Source organism: Chrysochloris asiatica, unplaced genomic scaffold (assembly GCF_000296735.1).
Source record: "Chrysochloris asiatica unplaced genomic scaffold, ChrAsi1.0 scaffold00039, whole genome shotgun sequence".
In the NCBI taxonomy this organism is placed as follows: Eukaryota; Metazoa; Chordata; class Mammalia; order Afrosoricida; family Chrysochloridae; genus Chrysochloris; species Chrysochloris asiatica.
The window spans coordinates 14,619,859-14,644,845 of record NW_006408557.1 but is presented as its reverse complement, the minus strand read 5'-3'; the positions used below and the strand labels follow the sequence as shown (position 1 = coordinate 14,644,845).

The 24,987-nt window shown below is 40.4% G+C and overlaps 1 pseudogene; it reads left to right on the top strand.

Moving 5' to 3' along the window:
- Window positions 1–506: 506 nt before the first annotated feature.
- LOC102842335 lies at window positions 507–12,407 on the top strand (annotated as a pseudogene).
- Window positions 12,408–24,987: the final 12,580 nt, after the last annotated feature.

Below are 24,987 nucleotides of genomic sequence, written 5' to 3'. Positions count from 1 at the left end.
AATCATCAGCCAACATCAGCCAGACTTCCTTGAAGTATGTTACACAAACAGTGAGCAGAGAACTGTGTATATACTGCTAGTCTCTATCACACCCATCAGGAAACGTAGAATCATCAATTAAATATAAACACAACAACACAATGTCTTAGAGACAGCAGACAATTTCCGCTTACATGAAGAAATAAGACAGAATGGATCATGCAAGTGACTAAAATACAGAGTTAGAAAATATGATAACAGAAGTAGTATTGATACTACTCAGTAAGAAATTCAAAAGAATGATGTTTAGGTACCTTCAATGAATTGAGATAATTATTGAGAAAACTTTAGATGAAAGCAAGGAGAATACAAATAAAAAACTTAAGAAGAATTTCAGAGAATATTATAAGCACAAACTAATAAAATAAATGAAAAATTAAAACATACAAAAAGAGCATGCTCTGCACCAGGTAGATGGGTAGCGGTGGTGGTGTAGGAGGGAGGGTGCAGTGACAGAAACCTGAAGGATGGAGCAAGTGGAGATCCTGAAGAAATTAATTCACAAGTATCAGGCATGAAGAGTCCAGACCACAATGAAGAGGACAACTTAGCCTAGGACTTCATGCAATTAACAAAATTGCCTACAAAATATACAACAGACAAGATTTATCCCACAGTCACAGGAGAAAAAGAAGAAAATGCTAAAAAGAACAGATAAAAGGATATACTATCATTTGATAACAGCAGAGTTAAATTGAGTTTGAACCACTGACTTAAAATCTCCTTTTCAAGGTTCAGATTATATTAATGCAAATCTTACTAAGGGTGTCTATGGGCCAAAAGCTTATAGGTAAAACCAAGGATCTTTAGCAAATATAGTAATAGATTTTTACAGTATGGTATGATATGTTGTACTCATTGTTATAGACTGTAGAGAATTTGAGATGGGAAGGAAAAAAATGTGAGCATTACTGGCTCTTTTAGAAAGCTCTATAACATTTGCATCATTTAAAATTTCTTGTGAAGTGGAACAAACTAGGCCAGACTACTTCATTAGGACACTGTTACTCGAATTTCAAAATGAATCTCATAGGCTATATCAACTTCATTATGTGAACTGGCTGGACCATGATGTTCCTTCATCATTTGATTCTACTTTGGACATGATAAGCTTAATGAGAAAATACCAAGGGCATGAAGATGTGCCTACCTGTAGTGTAGGTTGAGAAAGAACAGGTGTCATTTTACCATAGATTATACATGGAATTCCTGGTGTGGCACTGTGGGTTAATGCGCCAGACTGCAAAGCCATTTGAACTGCAAGGTCGGCAGTTCAAGCTCACCAGCTGCTCCTCGGAAACCTTATGCAGGGTCGCTATGGCTCGGCACCGAGTCGACGGCACTTCACAACAACAACAACAACAACAACATACATGGAATTTACTAAAAGAAGAAAAAATTCCAGTAGAATTTAATATATTTAATTTAATACAAAAAATGAGAACACAAAGCCATTCTGAAGTATAAACAAAAGAGCAATATGAACTTAGAGCTATAGCCTAAATGTTTAAAAAACAGCTACAACTATTTGAAATTCATGGAGTCCAGAAAAATGCTGGTGGAGTGAATGAAATTGACCTTGGAAACATAGTCATTTCCCTAGATTGTGAAAAGCAAGACTCTCCTCTGAAATAACCAAGGGCTTACAGATGCCTTGTTGAAGGGGATGCTAAGGAAGAAATACTGCAGCTGTTGGAACCTCACCCAATGACACTCATTTTGACACGTTCTCCCCAATCAGCTTTTCCAAAGTCACTGCAGTATGGCAAAGCAATGGCAGCTATCAATCACAAGAGGACAAATATTATATGAGGCCACTATTGCAAAAAGTCAAGAAAATGTTTTTATACACAAGAAAAATTATTTGATAGTTACCCAGGGTAGGAGGGGAAGGGAGAGGAAGGTACTGACTAAAGTGTGGTGGTTATGTGCTGTGGAGTAGGTTCAGACTCATAGCAACCCTGCAAAGGGCTTCCAAGGGTGTAAATCTTTATGGGAGCAGAAACCCTCATCTTTCTCCCATGGAACAGCTGGTAGTTTCAAATTTCTGACCTTGAGATTAGCAGCCTGACTCAAGCACTATTTTATGTTAATTCACAAGTATCAGGTGAAGGGGAAGGCAATATACAACAAGAGGAGGGAGGTCAGTAAAAAAATGATGGAAACATGGGAATATACTAGGACAAGTGCAAGAGGTAAAGGAAACAGATAAATCTTATTTTATATGCAATATAATAGTGGTCTGGTGGGACACTCATGCTCTTCTCCCTTGATGGTCCTAGTGTCCTCTATTCCTGAACTGTAAGATTAACTACTTCTCCCTTTATAGTTGTGACAGTCTCAATTAGTCATGGTAACAATTATTCACTATTGAATCATAAGAATCTTATCCCGATCTCTTCACTAGACCAGTCTAGACAAGATGAAAACTATTCAGTGGGGATTCTACCTTCCCTCGCACACTCTGAAACTAAACTCCATTTTGAAAACTTGTAAACCAGTCACTTGGTGCCTTTATTGCCCCCTCATTTTAGGTAGCCACTGTCTAAGTTGCCCATTCTTATCAACCTTTTGTACAGAGGAGGTAGGATTGATCCTTGATGTGAAGTTTCCTTCCCTCTCAGTTGGTATTTTGAGCTACTACCTGCGGGATGCGCTTAACTCCCATTGTTTGGCCCGGTAGTGGGGTGAGGGTGGGGGATGGGGGAGAGACGTTATGCACAGCAAATGACTCTCAAAAAGCTGGTCCCTATCTTCTTTTCAAGTTAACTCTGAATTTACTCGTAAAAATATAATATAGCCATATTTACAGCCTTTCACTATGAATTTTACAAACCTTAGGAAAAACTGGCTTAGCAACAATTGCTTTCAGCTTTGGTGGATTAAATACAAAGAGAATTATATAAATTACTCCCTTTCATAGAAAACCTAAGTAACTGCATTTGTGAGACCACAAAAGCAGATAGCAAATTAAAGTCAAGCTGACCTACCCTTATAGACCTCACCACAATCAGTCACTAGCTAGAATTCACAAACTCCTACATACAAGCACCTGCGTAAATAAGCAGAAAATAATGAACTTAAGTGAAGGATAGTTTTGACTTGATAATCTACACTTCCTGCAGCAATTAGCCAGGTTGGGCTTTATGCCACATAGCTTCCAAGCAATTTAATGAATACTTTAGAAAAATAAATTAGAACTTTTATTATGAAAATAATAGTACATTATGTAGAATAGAAAGTTGATAATTAGTAGGAATAATGAGGTAGTGAAAGCATTAATGATTAGTAGAAACATGTTACTTAGAAAATATAATCAACAGTTTGATAAGTAGAAATGATTTGTGTAAGGTTTGACTTAATCTTTTAGTGGAAACAAGAAGAAACAGTTTATCACATACTGGGAAAGGAGATGAAAGTCAGTTTGAACATCACAGAAATATTTTTGTCAAAGTTGTCTAATGACCAGGTGCAAAAATGTTGTGATTAACTGTGTAATAATTCAAGAAAAGATCAAAGTGTCAATTCGTTATGTACTGTATAGTTTTAAGTATAAAAATAAAGACTTGTTGAGTTGGACCAGCACAGCAGGCTGACTGAGAAAGCCATTCATTCATTCACCGCTGACTCTGCGTCTCCTCTCGTGTCCCATGACCCCCTGCAGAGAGCTGGTCTCCCCGCAACTACCTCCATAAATATGGGTCAAGTTCATCAAATTGTGGTAATTTGCACTTGTTTCCTTTATCAAAATTTAAAATCTTTTTCTAGTAGAGTTGTGACCATCAAGCCATTGAAGGTAGGTCAAATGGGTACTATCTGCAAGTTTGGGCATTCTTGTGCAACTCCCATCATTTCATATCAGCTGGATGCTTTTCATCTTGAGCCCTAGGCCTCCATGGCTATGTTCTTGTTCATGGGCTTGGGAGTCCCCAGGTCTCACCATACTTCAGACCAATCAGCCCTTCCTCTTCTCTCTCTCATCTCTAGGTCGATGGGGGTCTATGGAATGTGGTTGAATTCAGCCTGTATTTTCACTGCTGCCCTTCTCCCACTTCCACTCGCCCGTAGACCAATGTGGTCGCCAGCAGTTACATATCTTTTTATAAAGTGCTTGTGACAACCACAAGAAATGGGCATGGGATGGCTTTTAGTAGTCATACCTTCAAAGGGTGACCCTCTATAAGGTCTCTATGAGTTGAAACTGACTTAACAGGCACTTAACAACAATGGCAATCTTCAAAAGTTCTTCAGTTGTGTTAGGAGTTTTTGTGGGGGGATGCATGATGGGAGAATTTGTTTCCAGTGAGGATTTCATACATGAATTGATTCTCTCTGCTGAAGGGAACAGGGAGCTTCTTATGACCAGCAAGGTTTCAGTCTGTAGAGAGCTCTCTCATGGCAGATAACACCAGGATTATGGCCAGAGTTTAGGACTAGTCAAGTAGGCAACATGCCGTCCTTGACCAGCCAAGGGAACCACATACTGGAAATTGGCTTGCCTAGTTCTTTTTATGGTTCTCATGGCAGTGCACCGATGATGAACATGGCATTTAAATTATATCCATGGACAGGGTGGAGTAGTGGTCTAAACATTGGTTAATAATTACCTCACAGAAAGTTCTAGACAAGAGACCTGGAGGATATACTGAGGAAGGCAGTAAAGCTAGAAAGCTGGGGAGGAACCTGGGTCAGACTAACGCTGGGACTTTACTCATGCACCTTCTTGGAGGTCTTAGCTTAGAATCACCCAAAGGTAGATCTTGAAAGGGATTGCAGTGCAAATAGTTTATTTAGGAAGTGATCCAAAAACGCTCTGGTAGGGAATTATAGAAGGAAGAGTCAAGGGGAAAGAAGAAAACTAAGAAAAAGTGTGTTTATGAGCATGTTATAACTGTGCATAACTGTGACACTCAATCTCCCCCAAGGACATCCGAGAGTCAATATAAAGTATACCTCAGATTTTTCCACCCAAAGGCAACTCCTGTCAGTTAGTCTCTGGGGACTTGTGCTAAGAGACAACTTCCTCAAATTGTCATCTGATGAACACCTGGAAAGAACATGACTTGGTGGCTTAAGAAAACTCAAACAAATCATCATGGGTATTAGGCTGGGAGTCAGGTCAGCATGATCTGAAATAAGACAGTCCAAGGATATATGAGCCAGACACCAGTAGCATCTGTACTCTGGGTCTTCATAGGGGGCGATGAAAGTTATCAAATATCTATAAATGATATTCAGAATACCATGCAATTACTTAAAAATTAACTGCCTCACAGACTTTTGCTTTATGTGGCACATATCCAATTCATTTGAATAGATGAAAGACTTAAGATATTAGCAGTTATTTATTTATTTTAAAGTATGCATATATTAAAATATGCATGGCATGTCAACCCCACAAATTCATGGGTTTATTATTGTTGTTAGGTGCCATCGAGTCGGTACCGACTCATAACAACCTTATGCACAGCAGAATGAAACCCTGCCCAATCCTGGGCCAAAGCAAGAAAAAAGGTATCTTCCGCTTTGGGGTGGCCAATGTATCCTGCTGTAACCATTTTGAATGGGAGTGAGCAGAGAGAGAGAGACAAGAGACCACTTCTATTACAGAAACCTGCTAGTGATTTGCAGAGATATTGTTTTTGTTGTTAAGTGCCATTGAGTCGGTTCTGACTCATGGTGACACTGTATAGGGTTTCTGAAGAGTGATTGGTAAGTTTGAACCACTGACATTAGGATTCAAATCAACCTTTTAGTCCAGTGTGTTAACCTACAGCACCACACCAGGACTCAAGCAGAGATATAGGTGTGATTTTTAATTTTTTTTTTCTGTCATATTTCCCCCCCTTATTTCTTCTCTTCTTTTTCTCTTTTCACTCATGTCCTCTCTATGGTGAACAGATGTGAGACTAGTTCAAGTAGACATCCCCAGGGATGGTTCTGTGGCCCCTGTGTGGATGAATCTATGACCAGAGTGTGGAGAGATCTGTGGAAAACCCAAGATTTTGGAAACATTAAAATGATGAAGAAATTGACAAGAAAAAGCACAAAGAAAAAATGAACTGAGCACAGGAAAGTATGCAGAACAAAGAAACCAGCAGCACCACAAAACACAAACAGCACGACAGCAATTAATCCATGCATATCAACAGTTACACTGAATGTCAAAGGATTAAATGCATCAGTCAAGACAGAGAGTGGTAGAATGGATAAGAAAGCAGGATCCTTCAATAAGCTGTCTATAAGAGACATAACTTACTCAAAAAGGCAAAAATAGATTAAAAATTAATTGATGGAAAAAATATACTAAGCTAATTGCCAAAAATCCCCAGCAGGAGTGACAATATTAATCTCTGATAAAATAAACTTTAAAGCAAAAACCAGCATCAGAGACAAAGAGGGACATTATCCATGATTAAAGGGTCAATTGAACAAGAGGACGTTACCATAATAAATATCTATGTTCTCAACAAAAGACTCCCAAAATATATAAATCAAACCCTAACAGAAATGTAAAAAGAAGTAGGCAACTCTACAATAATAGTGGGAGATTTTAATATACCAGTTTTGAAAAAAGGACAGCAACCGGAAAGAAATTCAACAAAGACACAGAGGAACTAAAAAACACAATCAGCCCACTTGACCTCATAGATTTGTACAGAGCATTCAACCCAACAACAGCACAATATACATTCTTTTCCAGTGCACATGGAACATTCTCCAGAATTGACCATGTGTTAGGCCACAAAATAAGCCTCAATAAATTTAAAAACATCAAAATACTATAAAGCACCTTCCCAGATCACAATGCTATAGAATTAGAAATCAACAATAGGAATATCAAGAAAATAAAATCAAATACATGGAAATTGAAATTGAATAACACCCTGCTTAAACGCTATTAGGTAGTAGAACAAATGCAAACTGAAATTAAAAAATTCCTATAAACATACCAAAATCTTTTGGACACAGTAAAAGCAGTGCTGAGAGGGAAATTCATAGCAATAAAAACACACATTAAAAAAGAAGAACTCAAATCAATACATAATGCAACATTGATATCAATAAGAAAAAGACCAGCAAAGTAAAACTATAGCCACCAGAAGGAAGTAAATAATAAAAATTGGGATTGAAATAAACGAGATAAAAAAACAGAAAAACTACAGAAAGAATCAACAAGACAAGACACATATTCTTTGAAAGGATTAGTAAAATTGACAAAGGAGTAACAAATTTAATAAAAAAAAAAAAAAAAAGAGGGAGAAGACACAAATAATATGAATAAGAAGCCACATGGGTGACGTCACAACAGAAACAATGGAAATAAAAAGGATAATAACAGAATATTATAGAGTTGTGCTCTAACAAATATGAAAATATAGAGAAAATTAATACATTTTTAGAAAAACACAAGCTACCTAAACTTTCACAGTGTGAAACAAGAAGAAATGGATCAGGTAATCAACAAACTAAAACAAAAAAGTCCAGGATGGCCCAAACTTTGTGTCTCATACTTCGAACATATTCACAGGAGGGACCAGTACCTGGAGAAGAACATCATGCTTGGTAAAGTGGAGGATCAGCAAAAAAGAGAAACACCCCCAACAAGATAGATTGGCACAGTGGCAACAGCAATGAGTTCAAAGATAGCAATGTTAGTGAGGTTGGCACAGGACTGGGCAGCGTTTTGTTCTGTTGTGCATAAAGTCACTATGAGTTGGTGCTAACTCAAAGGTACCTATGAAGAACAACAAAGATTTATAGCTTTGTAAATCCTAGAGTACTGGGGTGGCATTGTATGATAAGTAGTGGACTGCAAGGTTGTTTGAACTGCAAGGTCGGTGGTTCAAACTCACCAGCTGCTCCTTAGAAATCCATGGTACTTAAAAAACCCTATACAATGGGCTCCTGTTATGACACTGTAGGATAAGTAAGCCTGGAATATATCTTCCTTGAAGTTAAACCATTCAGAGTTTCCTTGTTATGCTCAGACAACTGCCTCTTGGTCTATGTACAGGTTCCTCATGAGCACAATTGAGGCATATTCCACAACTATGGCATATCCATTCTTCGCAATGTTATCCATAGCTTTTCACAATTTACACAGTTGGAAGCCTTTGCATAGTCAATAAAGCACAGGTAAACATCTTTCTGGTATTCTCTTTGTCTATGTACTGGTTCCTCATGAGCACAATTAAGTGCTATGGAATACCCATTCTTCGCAATGCTATCCATAGCTTTTCATGATCTACACAGTTGAAAGCCTTTGCATAGTCAATAAATCACAGGTAAACATCTTTCTGGTATTCTCTGCTTGCAGCCACGGTCCATCCGACGTCAGCAATGATATCCCTTGTTCTATATCTCATCTAAATCTGGCAGTTCCCTGTCAATGTATTGTTGCAGCCATTTCTGAATTATATTAAGAAAATTTTACTTGCATGTGATAGTGATGATACTGTCTGAAGATTGCTGTATGGTATTGTGTCAACTGTCTTTGGAATAGGCACAAATATGCACCTTTTCCAATCAGTTGACTAAATTTCTTGGAATAGATGAGTGGGTGCTTCTAGGATGGTTTCAGTTTGTTGAAAGATTACTATTTGTATTCCACATATTTCTGGAGCTCTTTTCTTTGCCAATGGCTTCAGTACTACTTGGACTTCTTTCTTCAGTAACTTTGGTTCTTGATCATATACTACCTCTTGAAATTATAGAACAGTGACCACTTATTATTTGGTACAGTGATTCTGTGTATTTCTTCCATCTTCTTTTGATGCTTTCTGCATCATTCAATATTTCCCCTGTAGAATCCTTCAATTCTGCAACTCGAGGCTTGAATTTTTTATTCCTTTCTTTTGATTTGAAAAATGCTAAGCGTTGTCTTCTTTTTGGGTTTATAATTCCATGTCTTTGCACATTCCATTATGATGCTTGACTTTGATTTGTCAGGCTACCCTTTGAAATTTTCTATTAAGCCATTTTACCCTCTAATTTCTTCCATTTGGTTTAGTAGCTCTACACTGGAGAGCAAGTTTCAGAGTCTCTTCTGACATCATTTTGGCCTTTTCCTTCTTCTTCTCTTCTTGATGACATTTTGCATTCTTCCTGTGTGATTTTCTTGTTGTCATCCCACAAGTCTTCTGGTCTTTGGTTATTAGTGTCCATTGCATCATCAAATCTGTTCTTGAGATGATTTCTAAATTCAGGTGGGATATGCTCAAGGTCATAGTTCGGTTCTTATAGATTTGTTTTAATGTTTTTCAGCATTAGTCTGAACTTGCATATGAGTAATTGATGGTCTGTAGCAAATCGGTCCTTAGCCTTGTTTTGGCTGATGATATGAAGCTTTTCCAATGTCTTTTACTACAGATGTAGTCATTTTGGTTTCTGTGTATTCCATATGGTGAGGTCTGTGCACATAGCCATATTTAATGTTGTTTAAAATGGTATTTGCAATGAATAAGTCATCAGTCTTGTAGAATTGTATCTTGCAATCTCTGGTATCATTTCTATAACCAAGATCATATTTTTCAACTAGTGATCCTTCTTATTTTTTCCAACCTCTGCATTCCAGTCACCAGGAATTATCAATACATTTTCATTGCATGTTTGAGAAATTTCAGACTGAAGAAGCTGGAAGAATTCTTCGATTTCATTGTCACTGGCTTTAGTGGTTGGTGTGCAAATTTAAAAATACTGTATTAACTGGTCTTCCTTGTAGGCATATGGATATCATTGTATCACAGACAGCATTATACTTCAAGATAAGTCTTGAAATGTTCTTTTTGATAATGAATGTGACACCATTCCTCTTCAATTTGTCATTCCCAGAATAGTGAACTCTATATTTATCAGATTCTATTTAAGCTTACTAATGCCAAGGATATCAATCTTTGTATATTTCATTTCATTTTTGATTACTTCCAATTTTCCTATATTCATACTTTTTACATTCCATGTTCAGATCATTAATTGATGTTTATAGCTGTTTCTCCTCATTTTGAGTTGTGCCCCATCAGCAAATGAATGTCGCAAAAGCTTTGCTCCATTTGAGTCGGAATGGTCAACTCTTATTTTGAGGAGGCAGCTCTTTTCCACTTATATTTTGAGTGCCTTCTAACCTCAGGGGCTAATCTTCTGGCATGGTGTTTGACAGTATTTTGGTGGTATGCATAGTTTGTCAACATTCAATGTTGTGGTGCTAACCAACAGTGTTCCAATGCTTTTCATAGGTTTTCAGTGGCTAAACATTCAGCAGCAGTTCCTTTCTTGTTCTTCCTTCACCACTTTCACTATCATCATATACATGTGAACACTGGACAATAAATATAGAAGATTGTATAAGAATCAATGCATTTGAGCTATCACGTTGGTGAAGAATAGTAAAAGTACAATGGATTGCCAGAATAATGAATCTCTCTTGGAAGGAGCACAGCCAGAAAGCAACTTTGAAATAAGAAAAGTGAGACTTTGTTTCCCAGACATTAGACATGTCATTTGGAGGCCCAGTCTCTGGAGAAGGGCCTCATGCTTGATAAAATGGAGTGTCAATGAAAAAGAGGAAGAATCCCAGTGAGGTGGATTGACATAGAGCCATCGCTACCAGCTCCATCCATCCATTCACCTACCTGCCCTCCTGCATCTATTGTTCTTCCATCGATCCATCCTCCATTTATCTATTTATTTTCCTATTCCTGTAATTTTTGAAGTTTTACTACTGGGTTATTCAAAGAGAATTAATTTTGTATCAATTGGAATAAGTTTGGTTGTGCTAAGAAATTTCATTCTTAGTGAATGTAAACAGCGAAAGTTGAGTTTTTACACACAGTTTGTCTTTTCTAGCAATTGTCTGGGAGTCTGGTTTATGTCAATCTTACTCCGGGATTTAAGATGATGGAGTAATCCTTTCCTGTGACATTGTTCGTTACTGTTGAGGAGGGAAGGAAAGTTCTGGAGGTTTTAAGCGCTGGCCTGGAAATGGTACATACCGCTATAAAAGTGTAACTTGTCCAGAGCTGTTCTCATGGCCTTACCTATCTAGGAACCAGAACCTTCCCTGAACCTTCAGGGTGAGTGGACAGTATTGCTGGACTGTGCCGCTGGCCACAAATCTCCTTTCTGATCTGCAGACAGATGGTGCCTAAACTACTTGGTGATGAGACAATAATCATTTTGGACAAGCAAGAGTTAGGTCTCGGCTGATAATAGTATGAGAAATTCTGAGTATGGTTTTGTAGAAAGTGAATTCAGATCTCAGACATAAACCTCACTGTTTGGAAATTTTTGCTTTTGTAGTCTATGTTTTTCTTTGCTACATATTTCAGATGAGGGAGATAGAAAAGGGAAAAACAAAAACCAGGACATGCACACATAACCACAAAGCAAACACTCATAGCCGAAATTTCCCTCTCATTCCCAACTCTGATGTGACAACTGAGGGGCCTCAGGCAGCTTACCTCAATGTAAGCTGCACCAACTTACTGCCTTGCTTGCTGTCTAGGGGATGTGTATAACACAGAACAGCCATGAAAGTCCTTGAGGAGTGAAAGCAATAGTGAAATAAGTGGTGGTTTTATAGGCCTCACTGGTTTCTCAACATTCCAGAAATATGGCAATCTCCTGATGATTATTAGTTTAATAAAGCAAGCTAAGTCATTAAACTAAGACCTTACAGGGTCTCACTTTCCCCACTTAAACAGTAGAAATCATAGTTCTGAACCTCAGAACTCTCCTTATCTGCAAGGCCTTGGCTCAATGTTGGTGCTACATAAATGGAGTTATCAATATTCTAGAAAACAACAGTGACTGTTAATGATCTGAACACAAAGTAAAGACATCAATAAGCACAGAAAAGACAAACATATTGGATTGTAGGAAGTCAAGGGAAAATTAGGTAAGAACTTCAGAATTAGCCAAAGAAAATCTGTGGGGGAACACAGCAGGCTCTCAGCCAATGCACTATCACATACTTTGGCTCGAGGAGTGAATAAGAAGCTGCATTTCTGGATATGTTTTTATTGCAGTGGGTTCTTGATAAGGAGAGGATAAGTGAACTCAAGATGCAAGAGAGCAGGATGCGGGTGTGGGTGGGGGAGGGCAAGTAGTCTACCTGTAGAGAAGGGACAGTGGGGTCTGTAACCCAGAGGTTTCTCTTTTATCTACTTGCAGAGTGAATTAATGACCACCCAGCCTCAGCGGTTTGGGCCTATGTTCACCACTTGCTCTTTTTTCTTTCATTCAGCAAGCACATGGATGAAAGGCCTATCAACTTGTGTCAGTCTAGGAAAGGGTGCTCCAATCTCATTAACTGTTTGCTGCTGCCACATTTGTCCTCCTGGGACGAGGGAATCATTCTCCAGGAATGAGGTTGTCCTCTATTACCCTTAGGACTGGGAATTCCACTAACAGGGGACAAAGGGACTGCCTTGGCACGAAGGGGCTGGATCTGCTCCATTGAAATTGGTTCCCAGGCCCATGCAGAAGAACATCCCTCTTGCCTTCCTGACAGAGTCTGATCTGGGTCTCCTGGTGGGTGTGGGGGTGCAAGGGAGGGGCAGGGACTGACCTTCTGGTTGGCTCAGCAGGGCAGTCCTTACCACACCCAGTACAGAGATGGAATCATGACATGCAATGCTTTTGGGTCAGCTTTGGAGGAGACAGTGAGAAAGGGTACTGCATGGGGAGGAAAAGGCCACACATCAATTCCCATATGTAGCCCACCAGCATAAGCTCATTGCTATGCTCTGATCCATACAATTGCCCGACCATGTTCTTGGGAAGGTTTGTCCAATTGTGGTAAATAGAGACACTTAAGATCCCCTCTCCAGATAAGACCAGTTTTATCTAGAAATAAAAGGATACAATGGAAAAGCAAAGGAGGTTTTCTGTCCTTAGCTTATTACATTTCCCCATTACTGTTATGTCAATCAATGCCAACGGCTCTAGGTAATGAGACGGCTACTGAGCCCTGACATCTCACACCTGGTCTTTCTTTTTTTCTGGGTTGTGGGCCCAGATCTACTATTCATCCTGGCTGTGGCAGGAATGACCTACAGAAAGCAATTTTCAGTGTTTGTAGTCACAAATTTGATGTGGCACATAGCACTGAGCTCTTGTTTTTCTTACCCTAAGCACCTAATCTCAAAGAGAGAAGGTAAGCTCTTCAACAACTTCCCTTGACAGCCCAATGAAAGTGTGGATGTGGTGTGAAAACCTGCCCACAGGTGGAGATAGTGGTGAGGGAACATTCCTGGAAGAGTACATGGCAGAGCTGAGTTTAGAGGAATGAACTAGGGTGGTGGGTAAAGGTGGGAAAGAAGGAAGACATCCAGGTTGGCCATGTGCATATTCAATGACCTCCAACCTACCAGTGTAGGTGGGCAATACAGCAGCTCAGAGGCTAAAGGAGAATATTTGAGAGGGTAGATGGGCTGCCAGTCATCTTGTCCATCCCTGATCCGCCAGCCTCCAAAGTCATCTATTATGTTCTAAGTCAGTTTAGGCTCTTGTCCCTTTCTTATCAAGGTAAACTGACACATCAGTAGAGCCTATGTTCTTAATTAAATTCCAATTCAGTCAGAGCTTACTGGGCATATCAAAACTCTCACCTGTGTTACTTCTCTTGATTTTTGCATTTGTTCTATAAAATGGATATGATGAGCCTTAGTTCCAGAAACCTGAGGTTTTGAGGTGACACATGTTTAAAGCCAGCTAGAAGGAAGCAGAAAGTTAATCTTGCCACCTGGTTCTGTCTGGGAAGAAGTTCAGTGTCCCCTCACCATGCACACCTACAGGTATTTTCACATTCACAGGAAGTCACTGTAGGTGGGAGGTGTTGGCCCTGCAAGCCTGAATTCAATGTTGTAATGATATTCTATGAACATTGCTTGCATACCTTGCGTTTACTTTTCCTCATCCACTGATGTGTGTTGGTTTAATTTTCTTACCATTCTTCAGGTGAGGAAGTCGAATTTGGCTGAGCTAAGTGGTTTGACTCCTGCTGTTGTGCTGTAGGACTGTAGCAGTGAACTGCAAACCATAGGTCAGCGTTCAAACCCACCAGCTGCACCTCAGAAACCTTATACAGGGTCGCTATGAGTTGGAACCGACTTGATGGCGCTTAGCAACAATAACAACAAGTAGTTTGTCAGAATTTGGGGAATTTAGCTGCTCTTGGAGAATATTGAAAGTGCCATGGGTTGCCAAAAGAACCAACAGATCTATGTTAGAAGAAGTGCAGCCAGAGTGTTCCTTGGAGACCAGGATGGCCAAACCTCATCTCTCATATTTCAGACATATTGTCAGGAGAGACCAGTCGCTGGAGAAGGATATCATGTTTGGTAAGGTGGAGGGTGGGAAAAAAAGAGGAAGACCCCCAACGAGATGGATTGGCAAAGTGGCAGCATCAATGGGCTCAAGCGTGGCAAGAGTAGTGTGGTTGGCCCAGGATTGGGCAGTGTTTTGTTCTGCTGTGCATAAGGTCACTATGAGTCAGTACCAAGTGGTTGGCACCTAACAACAACAACAAGGCTCAACATGGCTGAGTTTGTCTGCCAGGACAGGAGGCTAGTACTGTGCTGAAGGCACTCACAACGTGCTGGAGAAAAGCAGACAAATAAACAACTGCACTTTGCCTTTGTTTCCCTGTGAGGCACAGGAAGAGGGAACTCTTCCACCTACCAGAAAGCTTGGGTGCAAGGGTCCGGACTGCTGGTGCTGGCTGGGAAGAAAATAACTACAAGACTGTGTGCTGATGTGCTAAGTTGCTAAGGAAAGAGCTGCTCAGAGCTCTGGCACTGAAAAGGCACTCACACGTCCTTCTTGCAAACTTTCCCTCTGGGAGGTGAATATTAAGTATCCGCAGACTGTTCCAGCACTTGAAAAAACACTCATTCTCTCCTTTCTCCTCTCTTCTCCCTCAAGTTCCTCATTCACTTTGAAATGCTTACATTATGTTGTTGTTGTTAAGTGCCATCGAGTTGGTTCTGACTCATAGAGACCCTGTATAGGGTTTCCAAAGAGCAGCTGGTGAGCTTGAATCACCGACCTTATGGTTCAAACCAACCTCGCGGTCCAGTGATTTATCCAATAGTGCCACACCAGGACTCCAAATAGGACAAGGTGGAACTGCTATTTTGGGTTTCTGAGACTGTAAGTCTATATGGAAGCAGTCTCATTTTTTTTTCCTATGGAATGACTGCTGCGTTTGAACCACCAACCTTGCAGTTAGCAGTCCAATGTTTAGTTCACAGTGCCACCAGGGTATACGCAATAATTTTTGCTAACACCACCATTTTAAAACATCATATTTCTTAGGGTTTTCCTTTTTCATTGTCCAGATTTTCCATGAGGTGATTGAAAATGGGTCAGGCTTGGGTCAGGCTCACCTTAATCATCAAATTGACGTCTTCGCCTTTTAGGATTTCACTGAGTCTTTTGCCATAAAGTTGCTCACTGCACAGCTTGATCTATTATTGTTGTTGTAAGTGCCATCGAGTCGGGTCCGACCCATAGCGACCCTGTACAGGGTTTCCGAGGGTGTAAATCCTTACGGGAGTAGAAAGCCTCATCTTTCTCCCGCGGAGTGGCTGGTAGTTTCGAACCGCTGACCTTAAGGTTCGCAGCCCGATTGTAGAGTCTCTTCTGACATCTGTTTTACTTTTTTCTGTCTTTTTAAAAAGGAAACAATGGCTTTTAAAATATTTTCACTAACAATTGCTTATTTTAATTTAAAAAAATATTTTATTGTGTTTTAGGTGACAGTTTATTTAGCCAATTAGTTTTCCAATGAATAGTTCACACAAAAGTTGTTGTGTGGAATTGGTTGCAATGCTTTCCTGTCTTTTAATGGTTTTTAACTTTCCTAATGTCATCTTACAGTCATTAGTGTTCAGTGAGTCATATCCACTTTTGAGATGGTTTTTAAATTCAGGCGAGATTTATTCAAGGTTTTATGTTGGCTCTTATGGTATTGCTTTGATTTTATTAAGCTTTAGCTTGAAATTGAATATGAGCAATTGATGGTTTGTGTTCTATAGTCAGCCCCTGTGTAATCCATTTGGTGAGGTCCACATTATAGTTGTTGTCTTGTGGAAAAATGTATTTACAGTGAATAAGTGATTGGTTTTGCAGATTTTTATGAGAACTCTGGCATTATTTCTATCACCACAACCAACTTTTTCAAATACTGTTCCTTCTTCTCAACTTTTGCATTCCAATCATCAGTATTTATCAATTGCACATTCAATCAAATAGATTGTTGTTGTTGTAATGTGCTGTCAAGTCGGCTTGACCAAAGTCCATAAAAATCTTCTATATCTTCATCTTTGCCATTTGTGGTTGATGCTAACTTATCTTCCTTGTAGGCATATGGATATTAGCCTATCGTTGACAGCATTGTACTTCAGAATAGACCTTGAAATTTTCTTTTTGAGGATGAGAGCAATGCCATTTATTTTCAATTTGTCATTTTCAGTATAGTAGATCATACAATTATTGGATTCAAAATGACCAATTCCAGTCCATTTCAGCTCACCAATGCCTGGGATAGGAGATCTGGTACCACAGTTGTTAAGTGCTTGGTTGCTAACCAAAAGATCAGCAGCTCTAAATTACCAGATACTCTGCAGGGAGGCAGGGGGAATGGGAGAGAAGCTGTGGCAATTTACTTTCCTATAGCGTAGTGGTTACGAATCAGGCTGCGAACCTTAAGGTCAGCGGTTCGAAACTACCAGCCACTCCGCGGGAGAAAGATGAGGCTTTCTACTCCTGTAAATATTTACACCCTCGGAAACCCTGTACAGGGTCACTATGGGTCGGAAGCGACTCAACGGCACTTAACAACAACAACAACAGCAATGATTTATGAATCTCAAAGGGCAGGAGCCACATGGTGCATCTATCTGCAGTGACCCCAGCTAAAGTCAGGATGAGTGGAGGCTGGGGTTAGGAGAGAGTCTGGAGGAGGCAAGACAGGAGGAGTAGGGAAAGTGGAGGTCCTTTTCTCAAGACTCCCATTCATAATTAATCCTTTGGAGGACACAGTCCTTTGGAAAGTGTTCCCAGCACCAGGATCTCGAAAGACAGGCTGATGGACATCCTTCCCCTCACCTTATCCTCATGAACATGAGAACCATGCAGGTTCTGTCTTGTGGCTCTCAGTTATTGCTGTTAGCTGCGGTTGAGTTGGTGATCCCATGCACAGTGGAATGAAATACTTTATGTTTCTGCATCATCCTTGTGGATCAGATCATTGTGATCTATAAGGCTTCATTGATGGACTTTCTGAAGTATATCATGAGGCCTTTTTCCTAGTTTGTCTGTCTGTAAGTTCTGCTGAAACCTAGTGAACATCACAGCAACAACTAAGCCTCCATTGACAAATAGATGGTGGCTGTAATTGAGGTACCTTAATCAAGAATCAAATCTGGGTCTCCCACATCTGAGACAAGAATCCTACAAGTGAACCCATTTGCCCCTTTAGTTTCCCTTAAACCAGAATTGTAAGCATGAGAAAGGGAGAGAGAGGAAGAAGAAGATTGAGGCTTGCTTTTACCTTTGGGGTTTCCTATTGCAACTATTTCTTAGTGTAGAAAGCTAAGGAATAGTGTGACATCTAATGCTTTGGTGCTGGCAGACCAATGTCAGAAACAACCACAAAATATCAATTCTCAGAAGTGATTTAAGCTCACTTCCTCATTTCATGGACAGGGACACAGACTGGCAGAGGCACAGTCACTTGCCCCAAGTCACACAGCACATTTGGTACTGCTTAGCCTGGGTTCCTCCCAATTCATGTGACTATTTCCGGAAATTGGGTTGACCAGCCTACTTCACTGGAGCTCCTCCCACCTGAACAAAGTGTAGCCCAGACTGAATGCTCTGTTCTGGAGGGGCAAGGGCCAATAGACCAGAGGAAGGCTGTCCTCTGGGGTCTGCTGAAGACCACTGGCCAAAAATATCTTGATGTAGGAATGCCCACATGAACCAGCGAGGAGGCATCCTTGGACAGTGAAACAGTTTTGTGTTTAATTGCTCTCTAAGTTATGACAAAGTGGACCCCAGCGCAGACAGAAGGGAGGAGGCAGGGACCATCCAAGGCCTAGAGGGCCCTTTGACCTTCTAGAATTGTGGACTGTGGGCCACTAAACTCTGACTCAAAGTCTGCCTTACATCCTGTCAGCCTTGAGAGTGGTGGATGCTGAGCAAACATGGACCAAAAGAGAAAGGCTGTTCTTCAGTTGCTGAAAGTTACATGTGTACTTTGTGAATTTGGGTAAGCCCTACATCTCAGAGTCTCTCCTTGTCTGCAGAATGATGATGTAGGTTGAGCAGAGGTTAGGCTCCATTGGCTCTCTGGATTTCTGGTCAAGGTGATGCCCATTTCTTTCCCTTAAGTGCCTTTCACTCCTAGCTGAGACCAGAATGACCATACACAGCAGAAGAGTTGGCATGACTCAAGGCATTTTTCTCCTTCGAGGGGTGCAGTTGTGGGGAAGCAAGGAAAGGCCTTCTTGCCAAAGTCTCCAGGGCCTTCTCCTGGAAAGGGTGAACCCAAACGAGTCTATCATTCTGCAGAATTGAAGGGTAGCTACATGTACTTTCCAACCTGGAACTTCTAGGCATTTATAGTTAACATGCTGGAAAAGGGAGGAGTCAGCATGGTGAGGCAGAAGACAGAAGTGATAGAATTTCTGGGGTCTTTGAGGCCACTTTTGTGTATACACATATCCCATACCTTAGAAAATTCCAGAAAAATTGATTTAGGGCAAACAAACAAACAAAACCATCATTAGGTTTAAACCTACAATCAAAGTTATTTAGGAGGACAGCAAATAATTACTCTGAACCAGGAAGAACAAAATTTGAGGGAAGTTCTCCTCCAATATTCATGCAAAGTACTATGAAGACAGAACCAAAGGCAAATGGGTGGCCTTGGGGTGAGGACAAGTTCAGAGCTTTTTACAAGAGGTACATTGTTGTTGTTGTTAAGTGTCGTCAAGTCAATTCCGACCCATAGCGACCCTGTATAGAGTTTCCGAGGAGTAGCTGGTGAGCTTGAATCACCTACTTTGCAGTTCAAACGGCTTTACAGTCTGGTGCATTAACCCATACAGTCACACCAGGACTCCAAGAGGTACATGTTGTTATTGTTGTTATGTGCTGTGGAGTCAGTAGCAACCCATAGTGACCCTGTAAGGTTTCTGAGGCTGTAAATCTTTACAGGAGCAGAAAGCTTCATCTTTCTCTCGCGGAACAGTTGGTAGTTTCAAACTGCTGACCTTAAGGTTCGCAGCCCTATTTGTAACCACTACACTAAAACATTGTATTTGATCATAAAGTCATATGACATTTTATTCTGTGTCATAACTGAATATGAAACTTGGTTTAGGTCCGTTAGCCATGTAGTCTTGAGCAACAGTGTCAGTATTTTCATCTCTAAAATGAAGACCAAAAACTAAACCAAATCCACAATTCTGACTCATAGAGACTCTACAGCACACAGTAAAACTGCTCATTAGGTTTCTAAGACTGTAAATCTTTATGGGAGGAGACAGCCTCATCTTTCTCGTGCAGATTGCCTGGTGAATTAGAACTGCCAATCTTGTGGTTAGCAGGTAATGCTAACCCACTGTACTACCAGGGCTCCTGGAGACAAAAAGAGCATCCTGGAAAAGCACTGTTGTACAAGTGTTAATATTATTATTCTTGCTATTTGTCTGCATTGTTTTAATATAAAAATGATGCTTAGTTTTGTTTTATCTTATTCTAACAGAAAAGTTACCATTTTAAATGGAACAATTCAGTGGTTTAGTGTATTCACAAAGCTATACAACCTGTATCTAATTTCAAAAGCATTTATATCACTTCAACAGGAGACCCTTTACAATTATAGAGTTTCTCTTCCTTTCCCCCTCCCCCAAGCTTTGGCAACCACGAATCTGCTTTCTAGCTCTATAGATTGATCGATTCTGGATACTGCTGTTATTGTGTGCTGTTGAGTTGTTTCTGACTCATAGTGACTTGGTATAGGGTTTCTGAGAGTGGCTGGTGGGTTTGAACTGCTGACAAGTGGTTAGCAGTTTAATATATATCCTACAGCATCATACTAGGATTCCTATTTTAGATATTTCATATAATAGCAATTTGTGACTTTTAATGTCTGACTTCATTCATTTTGCATGTTTTCATGATTTAATTGTATCAGAGCATGACCCAGGACAGACAAGCTGTACTAATGATGGAGGTCAGAAGATAAAAGGAATTGTCATTCTGGAGATGCAGGACAACTCCAGGATGGGGACCATCCTCATAGATGGTCCTTGGCTATCCAGGCAGAGAAGTAACATGAGGCGCATTATGAGTATGAAGAGAAAGCTGAGTATTAAAATTAGACCTCCCACATGGCTTCCAGCCAATGGGGTCTATGCCACCTGCATGCCCGTACCCTTATCATTTCAGGCAAGTGGACCAGCTGTCAGCTTCTAGTCTCTGTGCCAGCTTGCCTGAGGACTTCCTCTAGCCATGGAACCCTACCTTGGCCTTCCCCATGAAGTCCAAAGTGTTCCTTGATCCTTGGAGGGTTAACTGAGCTGCAGGACCCTACTGTGGTCCTCATTGCCCCCACCAACCAGCATACCCATCATCGGCTACCTCCTCTTCTATGGCTCACTTTCCATTCCCCTACTACGGTATCCGGGAAGCAAATTCCCCACTTGTATGTACGTCCGTGTCTTGGGCATTCTGCTAGGGAACACCAAACTGGACCATGCCATCATGTTGTCATCTTCTGTCCTTTCTGGCTTGCCTTGTGTTACTGACAAGCAGGGTCACCACTTCAGTCACCTGACTTTGTTGCTGAGTCAACCAATGTCCTTATAATCTTGCTCTGACACCTGCTCCCTGGGGCCTGGTCTTGCAGACCACAAAGGACATGTCAGTTACATTATGTCAGGACCTGTGATTTCAATGTTTGGAGTTCCCAGGGGACTGGATTCTCCCGCTGGAATGCCTCTTAAGGGGGTACTAGAAAATTTCCTCCCCCTCCCCAACCAGAGTTGTATGTTCTGATGTTCTGTTACATGTTGATCGTAATTAGGTGCCTGGTGTGGCTTTGCAGGAATAGCACTGTACCTTAAACCACAAGGTTGGCAGTTCAAACCCATCAGCTGCTCCTTGGTTGCTATGAGTTAGAACTGACTCTATGACACTTAACAACAACAACAATGTTTAGAGATACCCAAAGTGGGAGAGGATTTATTGTACTAACAAAATCCTTTGGAGGAGCTAGTCTGCTGAGAATGGAATTGCTGAAATACTTGGCAACATTTAAACTAGCAGGAAAATGTAAAACCAAACCAAACCAAACAAACAGAATCCTCCCCCTTTCCCTACTAAGTGCTATAGGAGGATAGCCTGGTTTTGTAGCAAGTTTTGAGCTCTCTTGCAGTTGTATTGCCTCCAGAGATGACTGGTAAGGCTGTTTACTGCCTGCTAGCTCATTTTTGCTCCAGACAGCAAGGTCTGCTCTGTGTTCTTTTGAGGCAAGGTCCAGTGATCGTACTCATGCTAGACACTTTTCTGTGTGTGTTTCTTGTAGAATCAGAGGACTGGTGCTGTAGTAGGTATCACTCATGCAGGCCATGAGCCCGTTTCACTTCCTGTGCTATTGCACTTTTGTATCCCAACCCCTGGTCCCAGCTTCACACAATGGCTGGGCAATGTCAGCCTACACCACTGCTTCCTGAGACCTGTGATGTGCACAGGTTCTAGAGATTTGCTGTGGACCCAGCTCCCAGCTCCTGCCTGGATAACACACTTCTACATTCGTCTTTTCAACTCTGTCACTGCCTCTTACCCCTACTGATAGATATTCCCTCCACCTTCCCATATTACTTGTCTTCAGTCCTTAGCTTGAATTTTGGGGTTCTGCAACACTTCTAGAAAAGGTACATTTCTTTTGTGCTGCATAAAGACCTTTCTTGTCTGTCCCTCTGCTTCTTAACAATCCTTGTAAAGGGCTAGTTTGTAAATATGGGTTGTGTGTAAGTTGGATGTTCATCACATGGGGATGGCCTGTATTAAATGCAGATATCTCTGGCATTAGAACGTTCAGAAGCTTGAAGACGCAAGAAAGAAATCTTCTAGAGCCTTCGGAGAGAACATGACCCTGCTGACACCCTGATTTCAGACTCCGACGTCCAGAACTATGAAAGAAAAAATGTCTGTAATTTTATACCGCTCAGTTTGTGGCACTTTGTTACAGCATCTTTTCACTTTCACTCATAATCTTAAAAGATTCTCAGAGGAGCCTAGTTATCTTTCCTACCTGTCACCATTGAACACAGTTGTGACAAATGACAGTTGTTATAAACTAGTAAGGGCCAGTGCCTGCCTTGTTCTGGCCCCTTCTTGTTCCATGTCAAGTGTGGTCATGCCTAAAGTGAAGTGTCAGACCACGAGGCAGGCTCGAATGCCAGAGCTCTACCTAGGGGGCTGAATACGATCCATTACACACATTCCAGCCACTCTGCTCACCTCTAGATTTAGAAATCACAGTGATTTCTAAATGTCCTGCCTCCACCTCTGCTACATTGATAACACAGAACAACTCCAGCCTTACTCTTAAGTGATGTTTTCTTCTTTGGTGAAAGCCACTTTGGGTTTGTTCTGATAAGACAGTTTGTGCTTTTTTTCTCTTCATGGACACAACAGGTTATAAAAGATAATAGAAAACAATTTTTTTGAGAGAAACTCCCTTCTAAGGTGGAAAATAACAGTATTTATTGGACAGAAATAGAGAAGGAATGGGAATGAGTTTAGGGAATGAACAGAAAAAGTACTGAAGAAGAAAGGGAAGAGATCAAAGGAAGAAGAGGAAGAGATTGATAGATATAAAAAGAGGGGATAAGGGGAGAGAAAGAGAGGTGCAGAGTTCAGAGGGAGAAAGACAGGGTGACAGATGGGAAGCTGGGACAGATCATGCTTCCCAAGAGGGAACCACAAACCATGGCCTCATATAGTTTGACCTAGTGAATTGGATAAATAAATGATGTTTATTCATCAACTATTACAGGAATGTGTTTTCTCTTTCTCATAGCTGATAGTGTGATTTTTTCCCTGGGAAATGTCTCAAATGGACAGAATTGTCTAGGGCAGAAAGCATTGAGAACAGCCAATGTCCATTCCAATGTCTGGCCTCTGCCAGGAGCAGAGCATCCCTCTCTCCTTTACTGGAATAACATCCATACTAGCAAAGGAGACAATTATGTAAGCAAGTCCCTGTCATACCTAGCAAACAGATCATGTCCAGCTCCTGCCAGGACTCCTAAAAGCAGACCTGGCCTCAGAGCAAGGGTCATGTTCAATCTTATCAACCATAAAGCCACTTCCCCAGGATGAACTTCAGAATGATTGCTGGGTGATTAATTTCCCTTTCTTACTCTTCTGCTACCTCATAGCCTGCAGATAGCAAAGTAATAAGTAAAGAAACTCTAAGTCCCAGTGATTCCATGGAGTGGACTGCTGAAATATGTGATTCCTAGTGGTCATTATTGTTGCTGTTAGGTGCTATTGAATTGATTCTAACTCATAGTGACCCTATGCACAACAGAATAAAATACTGCCAGATCCAATGCCATCCTTACAACTGTTGTTATGTTTGAGCCCATTAGTGCTGCCACTTGTCAATCCATCTTGTTGGGGGTTCGTCCTCTTTTTGCTGATCCTCCACTTTATCAAGCATGATGTCCTCTAATAGGGATTGATCCCTCCTAACAACCTGTCCAAAGTAGGAGAGATAAACTCATGTTATCCTATCTTCTAAGAAATGTCTTCTTCTAAGACAATTTGTTTGTTCTTCTGGCAGTCCATGGTACTTTAAATATTCTTCACCAACACCATATTTCAAGTGTGTTAATTCTTCTAAGGTCTTCCTTATTCATTGTCCAATTTTTACATGCATATAAGGCTATTGAAAATGCTATGGCTTGGACCAGTCACACCTTAGTCATCAAACTAACATCTTTGCTCTTTAATACTGTAAAGAGGTCTTTTGCAGCAAATTTGCCTAAAATAATACTTTTGATTTCTTGACTGCTACTTCCAAGAGTGTTGATTGTAGATCCCTGCAAAATGAAGTCTTTGACAACTTTAATCTTTTCTCTGCTTATCTTGATGTTGATTATTAGTCTGTGAGGATTTTTGTTTTCTTTATGTTGAGGTGCAATTCATACTGAAGGCTGTATTCTTTGATCTTCATCAGCAAATATTTTAAGTCCTTTTCACTTCCAGCAAGCAAGGTTTTGTCCTCTGCATATCGCAGATTGTTAATGAGTCTTCCTCCAATACTGATGGCATGTTCTTCTTTATATAATTGTCTTCATAAAATCCAGTCATCACAATATTTTTTGCTTATCATACCCATTGATTAAGTGTGGTGAAAGGCTACAACCTGGAGCACACCTTTCCTGATTTTAAACTATTCAATATCACCTTGTTCTGTTTGAATGACTGGCTCTTGGTCTATGCACCAGTTCCTCATGAGCACATTCAGTATCTGGAATACTTGTTCTTCACAATGTTGTCCATAGATTTTTATGACACATATAGTTGAAATAATTTGCATACTCAATAAAACACAAGTAAACATCTTTCTTGTATTCTTTGCTTTAAGTCAAGATCCATTTAATGTCAGCAATGATATCCTTAGTCTCATGTTCTCTTCTGAATCTGGCTTGAATTTCTGTCAGCTCTCTATGGATATACTGATGGAACCATTATTGAATTATCTTCAGCAAAATTTTACTTGCATGTGATATTAATGATATTGTTCCACTATTTCAGCTTTCTACTGTGTCACCTTTCTTTGGAATAAGCATAAATATAGATATCTTCCAATCAGTTGACGGGGTAACTCTCTTCCAAATTTCTTGGCATCAGTTTGTC